Below are 13,643 nucleotides of genomic sequence, written 5' to 3' on the forward strand. Positions count from 1 at the left end.
CTTAGCCACTAGACCACCGCGGCGGGGTAAAAATTTGACGAGGCGATGCTACTGCTCCGTGCAGACTATGGTTGGGAGTCACGTTTACCCGTGCGTACGCGTTCCGCATAGGTATGGCCGACACCACCGACTGTGCACACTGCGGAGATGAAGAAACAATTCGACATATCCTGTGTTATTGCCCGAAATACAACCTGGAAAGACACCTTTCTAATAAACTAAACAGGTTAGTTGACCAGCCGCTGTCAGAAGAAAGTATACTGCGCCATCGTCATGACTCATCGTCACAGAAGAAAGCCGTGCAAGCGCTACTGGGCTTCTTACGAACTACTGGCCTGTTGGAACGCCTCTGAGTGGACTGATTTTGTGTGTGCGTGTGTGTCGGGTTTTTTTTCTCATTTATTTTTTAACTCTCCCTTTCTCTTTCAACCCCCTATTCCCCAACCCCAGTGTAGGGTAGCATACCGGATACTAGCATCTGGTTAACCTCTCTGCCTTCCCTTTTTCTCGTTTCTCTCTCTCTCTCTCTTTCTCGAGAGAGAGAGAGAGAGAGAGAAGTGGGGCAAAGCAGTTCTTTCTGTACAGGAAATTCAATCACGCAAACCTAAAATAAATACACAAGGAACAATGTCCAAAATTCACAAGGATTGCAACATACAGTATGCGCCCTGCATAACTAACTGCTTTCTTATGTGTAAGTATAAATTGAGGGCATAGCAAGCATATCCAGCGGCATCGGGCTCCACTGCAGTGAGGTGTGCTAGAAAAAATATGCTGAGCAATAAACGCGATAAAAAGCGCGCTCTAGCAGAATCATTATACCTTTCGTGCCGTACACATGAACCTTACTTTACCCTTTCAGCTTGCTAGCGCAGGCAAATAAAAAAGCGCAGCTCCAAGTCGATAATGTTTATTTAGCTTTATGCATCGACCAATCTAAGTGAATGTCAAGTTCTACGCTTAAGTGTGCATCAACGCAGCTGCATGTGTATTTCTGCAGATCTATCATGGTAGTCATTCGATTAGTTTATTAAAAGGAATATAGTACGACGCGCAACAACATATACATATTTTGACTGTATTGCACAAAAAACTCAATGCCACTGAGCATACATGACAGTATGCGCATTGAGAAGGTATTCAGGGCAGGTAACTTGTAAAATTAAGTATTGTACAGTTACGCATTAAAATGCGAATGATACTAGTGTTATTGAACTAGCTCACATTGGCACGATTATATGATGGAAGAACTGGCTATTGGGTCATTCCACGCCAGACGTCCCAGCCATTTTGGCGACCATCTCAAAAGTATTCGAAAAAAATCGCGCTGATTTGACTGCCAAAGGTAACTGCTGGAGTATTGCGCAGACAAATAATTTTTGGTCACTTGGCGACCTCCTGAACTTCCCGAAATCTCGTCTGGATGTTTGTGAAAAAATTACTTCATAAGTACCTTTTCTTCTTCCGTGCCAAATTTGGTGTACAAGTGAAGGGCTTGCGTAAAGTGTTTGAAGCTCAGTAATATTATTACCATTTTCGACCACATACGCCTCAAATAATATAGCCGAAATGTGTTATGTCTGAATTTTGTCTACATCAATACTGCACTTTCAATTATTATCTGAGGAGTGAATAGGTAATCCACATAAGGTATATTTGGAGGAAAAAAATTTTAGACCTCTCAAGCTGTCAAGCTTTACGAGAAAAAATCGAGAATTTCACAAAATAGTTGTTTTGTCTATAATGAGACGCAACTTGCACCATGTGGTGGTTGAAATAAAATAGGCTTTGTACCGAAATTGAAAGCAAATAAACAGTTCTTTTCATGCGCCAAATTTTTTCATGGCAATTTATGTTTTGAGAAAAAGATCACAGTATATTCACGGAGTGAATGATGATAAGTGGGGCGTAGTGTTCGTCCGTCCGGACGCACAAACGGATGGACAGACAGCCCGACGCAAGTATGGATGGACAGAAAGACGGACGGACTCTGGGAGAGACCTACACACGGAAGCCCGGACGGATCGATGCACAGACGAACGGAGGAAAGCACAAATGTACGGACGAGCGATTCGCCCCACGAATCATCATTTTGTCCGAGTATATGCTGTGAACACCACTAACGCTATCTATTGTGCAACTCATAAAGTGGCTACATAATACTAGTACGACTACAGAGGAGGGAACGACCCACGGCCTCAAGAGCTTTGCCTCTAAATGATTTCTGAAGTTCCAAGTTACCCATTCGCCAATTGGTCATTCGGCAGCCGACGCCTCGAAGTTCCCCATTACCGTTGATGGGAAAATTCAAAAATTATTTTATTCCTTGAAATTGTAATAATGAAACTTGTCACATACAAAGAACTGTTTATTTGCTTTCAATTCAGACAAAAGGTGATTTTTAATAGGACCACCACGTGGTGCGAATTGCGTCTCAATACGGACAAAAATAAATTCTGTGAAATGAGTGATCTTTTCTCGTAGAGGTTAACAGCTTAAGATGTCGAAAAATATTTTTCATCAAAATATCTTTTCTGTGAAGTAAGTAGTCACAGCTCAGAGATTCATACAAAGTGCAGTATCGCATTGAGAAAATGCAAACATAACAAATCTGGCTAAATTCTTGCAGACGTATGTGCCCGAAAATTTGTATTACTATTACTGAGTTTCAAACATCTTTCATAAGCCTCATTACTTAGCATGTACCAAACTTGGTATAAAAAAAGGAGCGGTAGTTGTAAAATATTTTTTTCCACAAACAACACTCAAACAACATTATGGAAAGTTCAAAAGGCAACCACGTGGCCAAGAACTTTTTTCTCTCCGAAGTATTCAAGCAGTTCACCGTTTTCCGTGCAATAAATCAGCACAGTTTTTTTTTCAAACACATTTGCATAGCCAAAAATTTTGCTGGAAAATTTGGAATAAAGTGACCTTGCTACTTTGACTCAATCACCATTGCATACTGCTAAATTAGGGCCATTTGATTCAATCATGCTGGCAGGCTGAGAAAGCATAACTCCTTCCCGATGCAGCGTAGGCTGTTAAGTGGCTGTGCGTGTTGTGTTCCCAAATAAATATATGCTGCGCAGTCTTACATTTTGGCTGCAACACATGCTCAGATACCATGCAGTAGGTACAATAATAAAGTGTTTTTTTCAACGAAAACACTATTTAAACGCTTCACATAGCGAAAATATTTTAACATCTGAAGTATTTAGCGAAGTTAAACGCCAAAGCGAGGCGATGACAATAAAACTCTCAATAACAAGAATATTTTGAAAGTTACACATGATGAAAACATTCTGAGTAAAATGTGCTCGAACGTTAGCAGTTATGTTCAAACAAGCGTTTGCAGTGTTCAAGTAGGCAATTCGACCACACACACAGACGAAAGGTCTGTTCAAACAAAAGTCCAGCTTCAGTGCTCGATCCGCTACACAGGCACTGCTGTCGGGAGTGTCACGCTACGTTGCGGGTGAACAACAATACCAGTGAAGACCAATTCAACGAAATTGAATGTATTAGCAAGTAGGGAAACTTCGCCAGGCGCACCAAACGCGAAGCAATATGCTGTGTTGTCACCCGATGCATCAACCCGAGTTATCACGCTAGTGTTACCACACAAAACAAAAAAAGAACCGAAAAGAACGACATGGACACCACGCCCTTGTTTTCCGTTCTCGGTCTTTTTGTGCAATAAGAAAAAAAAAGAGAGTAAATGAACAACCGACATGCCCAAGGATATGCGTCTTAGATACGGTTGATGCTTAGAGCTAACAGGCGCCGTCCCCACACATGTAATAATTAAAATTGATCTGCGTCACGAGCGGGCCCCGTTAAAAACGGCTGCCAACAAAGGGAACTACAAAAATCTGTTCAATTTTTTCGCTGAACCTCAGCGGCGCACGCTCACTCTGCTTTCTACTCCAAACAATCTAAACAAACAAACAAAAAAAACCTGCCCACAATCACACTTTGCCATCTTCCCCGTGAAACAGTTCGGACAAATATTCTCGCTGAGTAAACAAATGCTGATTTGTCATCAACTAGTTAAAAACAAAATTGTTCGAAGGCGTTATTCTCGCGTTCACGCACTTAACAAAGCGCTGAACGGAACAACGTGGGAGCGGTACTCACTATTTCACTTCGAGTGCTCCACAATTTGAATCAACAGGTCCAGTCTTCAGAATGGTGCACCTTCGCAATAATCAGCACTGACAGAACACACAGGTCGAGCACAGAGCGCAGGCACATTTCAAACTAAACACCGACTAATTAACTCTACCGATCAAGAAGCCACGCGCACCACACGCACACACACGGGAGGGTTTTTTGCCAGCGCACGCAGTGAACCGTAAAACGACGCCGGGCCCTTTCCCTCGCTCAGCGCATGGGTGAGCAGCAACACCGGGTAGCTAAGGTTGTCAAGGTGACGAGACCTCATGGCGTCGGTGCGCTCTCAGACCGGTAGATGCGGTTTAACGCTAACTCCGGCAATCTACTGATAGCGCGAGCGCTGCTTTTTTTTTTTTTTTGCTTTTTTGCGGCAGTGATCTGTTGCGGTATACTCATTTCTTAACAGTGCATCTGAATTGCAGTGAACATTGTGATGGTGCAGTGCGGCCAGCACGAGCTACCAGACAGAACGCGCATTTGTAATAATCAGGAGCAATTTTTAGCGCACCTTTACCGACCTAGTGTAGTGAATACTGGTAAAAAAGCTAAGCTGATGCTTTTTACTTAGCTCTATGGGTCTTTAGGGAGTGCTCATTCATGGTCACGCAGGCGATATTTTATCAGCACTTTCATTTCCGGTAAAGGCATTGCAACATTGCATGCATCGGCTGTCACAGTATGAGACGAGAACATATTGCCACGTGCGTACTGCTAGGAAGACGATGACGACAGCGCATACGCGCATCTGCACGATTTTATGCAGCAGGTAATAACAAGAAAGAAGAGGAGTGCTCTGGTGCGCAGTAAATAAAAATACTGACCTGCTGCTACTTTCTCAACCAGTTAATTACTACTTCTGTGTTCACGTTGCGACATTACATTTGTACTTAGCTTGCAGTCCTTGGAACAAGACCACGGCTGAAAATATTTCATCAATGTTGTTTTCTCACTACCTACAATGTCAAGGCTTCGACCGAAGCACGTCTGCGGAAGAAGTTACATAAATAAAAGAAGGGGATCCACAAGAAAAACGAAGAGAGAGATTGAACTAGAGAATGCATTTCGGCTCCCCTGAGGAGAGCTTTGTTCGCAATTTAGTCAACAAGGATACCGTTATTGTGAGCAAGGCGGCGCCAATGTCACCGAAATGTCTTTATTCTGCATTTTTCTTTACGGTCGGTGTCATCTTCCTGATTTCCATGAAGCACTTTTAAGGAAACATGAAGAGGAACATTCACTACAGTGATTAAATGAAACGTGCCTGCTAAAAATACATGACGTCAATGTTCGTTTTTAAGGGACCTGATGGCCTGCTGACGTGGTGGTTATGGCAAAACAGCTATGCTGTTGTTTTTTTTTTTTGCAGGTGTCAGACATCTTATCTCCAGCTTTAAAAGCTTCGATCTTATAGGGGAGGGGGGATGGGAGTGTTTTATGCATGGCTACATTAATGTGCAAAACATTACCTTGTTCAGGCAAATCAGTGAACTTTGTGAGTGTTGTCTAATTACCCAAATGACACAGATGAAAGAAACAGATACAGGCGAATTGGCCCTTACTCTATTGAACAAGCGGCACTCCTACTGTATCTTCCGTCTTATTGTAGTTTGCGTGCTTTATCGATGAAAACGGCGTTTCCGTCATACAACTTCCTGCTTCAATTCATTACTAGACCCAAAAGCAGCTAGTAATAGGAGCTAGTAACCGCATAATTAAGCGAATGTACTTTGTGATGTGCTTAGCGTTGCGAAAACGGCATTTTTTTTCACATTTTATTCTTGTGTAACCAAATTTGTCTAGGCACAAAACTTGAAGTGATACAGCCTATTACTTAAAGTACAGCCTAGTGAAACAACAGTGGTGGCCCTAAGTCTCACTTCCCGTTTGAGTTCGAGCCAAACGCTGCCTTTCGTTTCAAATGCCGCAGCCATTGTAAACAAAGCTACCATTTGAAAAGCGCTGGCTTACTCGTTCTTGGTGAGTGGACGCAGTAGAACCTACTTACCCGAACGAGTTCGGAGCGTGGACCACCCCATTCATAAAGGCAGACCTGAAAGGAATGTTTTTACTGCTTTATTATTCTCTTGCGCCTTCCATAGGAGCCATCAATACAATCACCGCCCACGTGTCCGTCCGCGTGGTCTTCTAACAAACTTTCAAGCGGCTGCGCGTTGACGTTTTGCTGTTCACTTTAATTATTCCGTATCTTCATTCCCTACTCGTCGGCGTGTACACCTTCACTAATACTAGCGAGAAATCTGTCGTTGAAAGCATGATGTCAGTGCGGAAAGAAATTACAAAAATGGATCTTGAACAATGCTGAGGCCTCGCGGACCACTCGCGTGGGCAAAAGGCGCATACAGAATTTTCGGTCAAGCGACTTACTCGACTAATCTAGCATTGGATCACCGAAAAAACCTGCGTTTCGTATACATAACAGTTAACAAACAGGATTTCACACGCAAAACCTAATTACGTGAACACGTTTACTTCATAGACAAGTGCATTTACGTAGGAAACAAGCGTGCTGCTACTTAAAACAGTTTTTTGTGCGTTGCGAGATTTCATTTTAAGACCGACATTATTAGATATTGAGACTCGTTGCAAACAGAAACACCGTGACATCACAATAAATCTTTAGTCACTAAATTCGGACAATAATGACAATATATAAGTTCACTATAGCAACATTCACTTTACTAGACTCACTTTGGTTACAAATTCACAGGCTGCAATTTTCGAAGTCATGTGTGTGCTGTTAATTTTTTTAATTTTGAGCATATCGACCAGTTTCTTCCTATATGTTCCACTCGAAAGAAATTGCAGAAATTCCTGCGCTGGGCGAGCCACACAGTGATTACACAGCCTGTTATGGCCCGACAGCACAAGAATTCTTTGTACCCTTGAATCACTTATTACTTATGTAAGGAACGCATAGCTTCCACAAATCTAGAAATGTCCGGCTGATCTCGTTCATAATATTCGACTTATTGAAAGATGTAGCTTTGATAGGAGTACTGAACCTTCTTGCAAATGATCAAAACATGGGACTTTTTGAAGAAAAGTGGTGCCCACCCTACCACAGTTGCCTTGCATGAAAAAAAAAAAAATAAAGAGCTCCGAAAGCACACCTCGAATGCTGTGAGTGAATGACATGGCAAGGTTAGCGTACGTTCCGGGCCTGGGATTGAATTCCAAAAGTTGCCAGAGCTCAAGCTAAAAGAAGAAAAAAATACCTATGGGATCCAGTTTCATAGCTACATTGTAGCCAAATTAAACAGAATCTCTATTATAAAGATAATTCTTCATTGCGCTATAAATAGTGCTATTTTGCACAAAAAAGCGCTCTAAAATAAAAACATAGCTTTTCTTCTCTTACTTCTTCTTGTAGGAATAAAGAAGTTGCAACTAAAAATTTGTTTAGGCGTACCGTAGATATAGTTAATGTGGAATAGCGTGATTACGAGATATAATGTTTTCTGAACGGTGCTGTCAACAAGTATATACAAACGTTCGCTGCTGAAGCTGGTTTTACTTTAAGAAGCAGGTCGAAGTACATTATACAGGTTACACGTAACTGGTCTAGCTCCAAAAAGCGAAATCCATTATATGAATGGTCCAGATTTATTTCACAGTGAATCTTGGACTTTGACAAAATCGCACGAAAAAATGCGCTGAGAAATTAGGAAGTTGAACGTAGCATCAAAATCTATGTAGGAAAACTCGAGCACAGTGTTTATCTACGCGTCTTTATTTCAATTCAATCAAGTTATTTCAATCAATCAATCTAACATTTATGTTATCTCCACACTTCGTGTTTGTTGACGCACCATGCCTTTCGTTGAGATACTTGAGGTACCAGCCGCGCCGGCCTGCTGGTACGCTAAAACAGCTTGAAAACAGTCTGTTTCCCCTGCAAATGACATTAGGAATGGCTACTTAATGCACCTAAACTTACGTTAAAAGTAGCCAATTAAAACTCGGTGGTATGCCAAGCAGTACACCTAGCAGTTCAAGCTTAGAGAAGACCTGGCAGCTTAAGCTCGAGCAAAAACACTTAATGATTCCTTGCTAATTCTATCTGAACAGTGGGGAAATAAATGTTTTGCGCTTAAAGCATGCGGCTTCGTAGCACTGAATAGGGTGCGATATCGCACATCAAGATGATCAATTTCGGCCTTGCTGTTGAGGGTCCCGTAGTCTCTCTTTAAACATGCCAATGAACTCGCGGTCAGGAAAGCTAATGCCCTCAGGCATGGTTGAGAAGAAAATTAAAACCCATACGACGACCTAAACGTGCCGTAAATCTACCGCGTTTCGCACGAGCTATAAGCCGGAGCCCCGCCTATAAGAACCACGAGCCGAATTCGACTAGGCGGTTCGCTTTGGTCACTCTGTAGTACAATGCCCTTTCTACACAAGTTAATTGTGGATTTTACTGATCCGTTAGCAGGTTCTTTTACTATAGCCGAAATATGGCGAAAATGCAGATCTAGGGACATAAACATTCACTGACACTGCCTATCCTCAATATCCTGTAATTAATAGTCTTCACCTAGAATAAGGCAATCATCGACTACTCACTCTTGCAGGACACACCACCATTCCTTTATAAAGCAAACTACAAGCAGTACGTCTGCACATCACTTCCAGTGTACCATTTGTTTTGCTGCACCAATTTCTGGGCTAGGCTATTGCACTTTCCTGCGTTTAAGGCAAAGCTGCTCCTCTATCATGACAAAATAGCAAGTGTTAGGTGCCATCTAAACAACTCTTCCGATTACATTACTACATTTCTCTAGTTTTGCTTCCAATCCTTGAATGATTGATAACGCTACGTCTCGCAACACCAAGCGAAACCAGCTGTACATGTGGGTACTTTGTATACCAACTAGTTCACGTGACTAATTGAAAACTGTTGCTCTTCATTCATGCTCTGAATGTATTGGGTATTTGTAAACAGACGTTGCTTCAAGCAAAATTCTCTCAGGAGAGAGAGAGAGAGAAGACAGGGAAAAAGGCTGGGAGCTTAACCAGGGTTTATCACCGGTAGGCTATCCTGCACTGGAGGAGCGGAGAGGGGGAAGTAAAGTTATAGAGGAGGAGAAAAAAGGTCACTGCCTTGGCTGACGCGTAACAGTTTCCCATCACAAACAATGAAACACGCCGGTGTCTTTGAGAAAACGCAACAGATCGTGTTGGTTGGCCTAGTGACAAAATGAGCCTGTAGGTTACAGGAGGTTTTAAAGTTTGTAGTGCTATAAACACCAATACTAGATATAATACGACCCTGTTTAAACTCGTTTCAGTGCTCCATTCTATGAAACTCTTGTTTTTTGGATGACAATATGAACAATGATAGGGCCCTTCAAACATTCGTAAAAAATACTCGAATGCAAAAGCTAAGCGCTAATTATTTTACCGCTCGTCTGTCATCGAACACAAAAGTTCACTATTTGATCGTTATCTGGAGTTCAACGTCCCAAAACCACCACATGATTATGAGAGACGCCGTAGCAAAGGGCTTCGAAAATTTCTACCACCTGGGGTTATTTAACGTGAACCGAAATCTGAGCACGCGGGCCAACAGCATTTCCGCCTTCATTGAAACAACGTTCACTATTTATTTCCGCTATTGTCGCCATGGTAACTTGGCACTTTTCATGTTGTAGTAAAGGATAATTACATTGCTCCATCAGGTCCAGCTTTCGGTATGCGAAGTCTCTACATCACTCGCCTGCGCAATGCGTTGCGCTGAACATTCGCTGCTTAGATGTGACATCGCAGTGCATGTTAAAAGAATGCATTACCCTTTGTATACAGCATCAGCGGTCATAAATTATCGTTTGTTACTGAATATGAATATCTTGGCCTAGTGATCACGTCGGACCATAGGTGGAATAGTCACATAGCTTACATTGAAGTTAAAGCCACGAAATAGCTTACATATCTGAGGAGAACCTTGTCTAAATTCACAGTAACATAAATTTATTGGCATACAAGACATACATTAGGCCGCTGTTAGAATATGCTGCCCCTGTCTGGGGCCCCTACAACCAGTCAACCGTAAGTGAAATCGAGATCATCCAACGAAAATCGGACAGATTAAGTTTTAATTCCTATCATCGTCACACATCCGTTCGCGCTTTACTACAAACGCGAACCTCGAACCTATGGAGACACGATGCCATCGAGAAAGAATTAAAATGTTATACCTAATTTACCACGAACACGTTAGAGTAGGCAAGGATTTGCACATCAAATCGTGTGGCCAGCGCCCTACTCGCTCATCTTATTCGCTGAAATTAACGGAATATTCTTGCCGAACCAACATCTTCAAAGTCTTTTTGTCTTCGTACCATCCATGAATGGAATGCATTGCCTGAATGCAGACTGCTAAGCCCAACAATATTGTCTTTCGTCCATGCTCTTACTAATGTATAACACAAGGTGTATCAACACAAACGTATTCTTTTTGTTGCTGAGCTGAGCGCTCAGTAATCAAGTGCTGTTTTGCGCAGTCTCTTCATATTTTTCCATTTTTTTTCGTTCCTCTGTCGTTACTTTTTTAGCTACAATTTGTTTATTTTGTTCAGTTGTTTTTAAGTCATGTATTTTCTTGCCGGCATTGTCATTTGCAATACTTTGCGTTTTTTATATTGTAATGTTTCCAGTATTTCACACGCTGTAAATATTGTTGAAGACCGATTTCTTAACATTTTTTTTCTTGTTCCCACAATGTGTATGTAAAGTTCACTACTTAAATTTCTTTTAGCTTTTTGTAAAGCCCGCTCATGCTTATGGCTTGCAAAGCAGGCTAGCAGAAGTAAATAAATATATAAATAAATAAATACGTAATAACGTCAGTGGAACGCTGCCTTCGAGTCAGCCGAAGTACGGATACTAGTCATCTTCGTGGGATTACGCATTCATATCTTTAGCTGGGAACCTTGAAATAATGAACCGTATGGCGACCTCTTCGGGAACGCTGAAGGTTCTAAACCAATAGTCAACTTGGTGAAACCACGCGTTTAGATCTTTCCCGAGATGCGGTGAGGAGTTCGCCGCGAAACTTGAAAGTCTGTCATGAGCGTTTTCACTGTTAGACATGCACACGGGAGTATCACTTCTGGCCTGTCTTTGTTCCTTTCTCGAGCCGTGTTTGAGATTCATCGACGCATTGCTCTCTTCTGCACTCCTGCTTGATTCTGCATCAAAATTTTAGTGAGATATAAATGCCGAAGCATTTCTTAGCTAACTTTGGCCAATATATCTATCTATCTATCTATCTATCTATCTATCTATCTATCTATCTATCTATCTATCTATCTATCTACCTATCTATCTAGCCACCTCCGACTTTCAGCTCTCCTGGCCGTTTCGATGATGATATCAATACAGAAATTCCTATGGCAAACATGACTGTATGAAAAACATATTTAATTTGTCATAACACGAAAATCCTAAAATGTACGTGATGAATGTCATGATTTACATTTAATGGTTCTGCAGCGGTTGCAGTGATTTCGTTCACATGGTATGTTGCAAAACTGGTATGGTAAGACATGATTGCATGACGAACACAAGCGACAGACGCTAACCTTAAAATCATGACATGCGTGTCATGTAGGAACATGAGTACATGTCATGCTCTCGATGCGCTTGTGGCCGTTTCGCTAGCGTCACGTATACCAAATTTTGTATTACGGTACGTGAATGGATGACGAAGGTATCTGACTGGTGCAAACATGATAATAGTCAGATGCGTGTCATGTAACAACATGACTACATTCAACGCTCATGATGCGCTGGCGCCCGTCTTGCTAGCATCACATGTACCAAACTCGGCATTACGTGACGCGAATGGATGACATAGGTAAATGACACATCCAAACATGATAATCACGACATGCGTGTCATGTAACAACTGACTACATTCCGCACTTATGATGCGCTCGCGGCTGTTTCGCTAACTTCGCATATGCCAAATTTGGTATTACGTGACGTCAATGAATGACGAAGGTATGTGACTGGTGCAAACGTGATAACCACCAGATGCGCGTCATGTGAGAACATGACTACACACCGCAGTCAATGCGCCAATACATTTCGACTTGACGCGGTGCGCGTACTCACCGGCGTTCATTTCGTTATGTCACGCTGGTGTTGTCATGCCAGGCGCTGGTCCTGCTGTATACTCGCAGGCACACCGCCCTGCGTTGCTATGACGCATGCGCGTTTGAGCGTGTCCAGCGTCCCTCCGTCGCGAAAAGGGAGGAGACGCTGTGTTGTCTGGGTAACGCATCGGCGCAGAACGCAGCATGTCGCATTTGTGTCGGTTGCCGTCAAGCCGCGCTGACGGGCGCTGGTCGCGCCATCGCGCCGGTCACGCCTGGCGTCAGACTACAGAGTGCTCGCGTTTTGCTAACGTAGCGCTGCTGTGCCCAGCATGAGCGTGCGTCAACGCTACATTGAAGTATATTCGGCCCTTCATGGTGCGTTCGCGGCCGTTTGGCTAGCTGCAAATATAACAAATTTGGTGCGGCGTGACCTCAATGGATGAAAAAATATATAACTGGTGCAAACAATATAATTCTGGCAAGCGTGCCATGCAAGAACATGAAAACATACCGCGCTCATAGCGTGGTCGTGGCCGTTTCGCTAGATCCACGTGTACTAAATTTTGTATAACGTGATGGGAGTAGATGACGAAGGTAAACGACACATCTAAACATAATAAGAATGATACGTTAATTACGTACGGCATCTTTTAACTCAACCTCACTACATTGTGCTGATTTAAAAGTGACAGATCAAACTTTCTCATTCGTGCTTTGCATATCATCGATTCTCGCAGCACATGGGATCTGCCAATTTTTTTCTTCAGCACTTATAACTGTGGCGCATACCCGTTTCAGGCATAATTACTCATCGTCGTCAGCAACTACATGAACAATTGGCACAAAATGCCTTGAAAGGGTTTAGCGGATACGAAAAATAGCGTAGCGAATGCCGATATACTATCCAGATATTCTGACAAATAGTGCCGCAGTGAGTACCTAGCAAGTGTGCTTGCAGCAATTACCGAATGAGTGTTTGAAAACGCTCTAAAATGCTGCCTTCTATTTTTGGCTGTTTGCTACACCTGCACGCAAGCCTGGCGTTTTAATTGCGAAGCATTAGCGAACTTTGGTGAGTTCAACCTTATCTATCTATCTATCTATCTATCTATCTATCTATCTATCTATCTATCTATCTATCTATATAAAATATGTTAGTAAAAGTATGTAGTGATTTTAGTGTAACAATTCAACATTCCTCATTCGTTCTTCGCATGTCATCGGTTCCCATTGTACGTGGGATGTACCAATTTTTCTTTAGTGCGTATTCAGTCTTGTTATTAGACTACTTCTTTGTAGGACTGCATGAAAGTTTCTTTTTATTGCTTTAAATTTGCGCATGCC

The sequence above is a fragment of the Rhipicephalus microplus genome, unplaced genomic scaffold, assembly GCF_043290135.1.
Source record: "Rhipicephalus microplus isolate Deutch F79 unplaced genomic scaffold, USDA_Rmic scaffold_121, whole genome shotgun sequence".
Taxonomy (NCBI): Eukaryota; Metazoa; Arthropoda; class Arachnida; order Ixodida; family Ixodidae; genus Rhipicephalus; species Rhipicephalus microplus.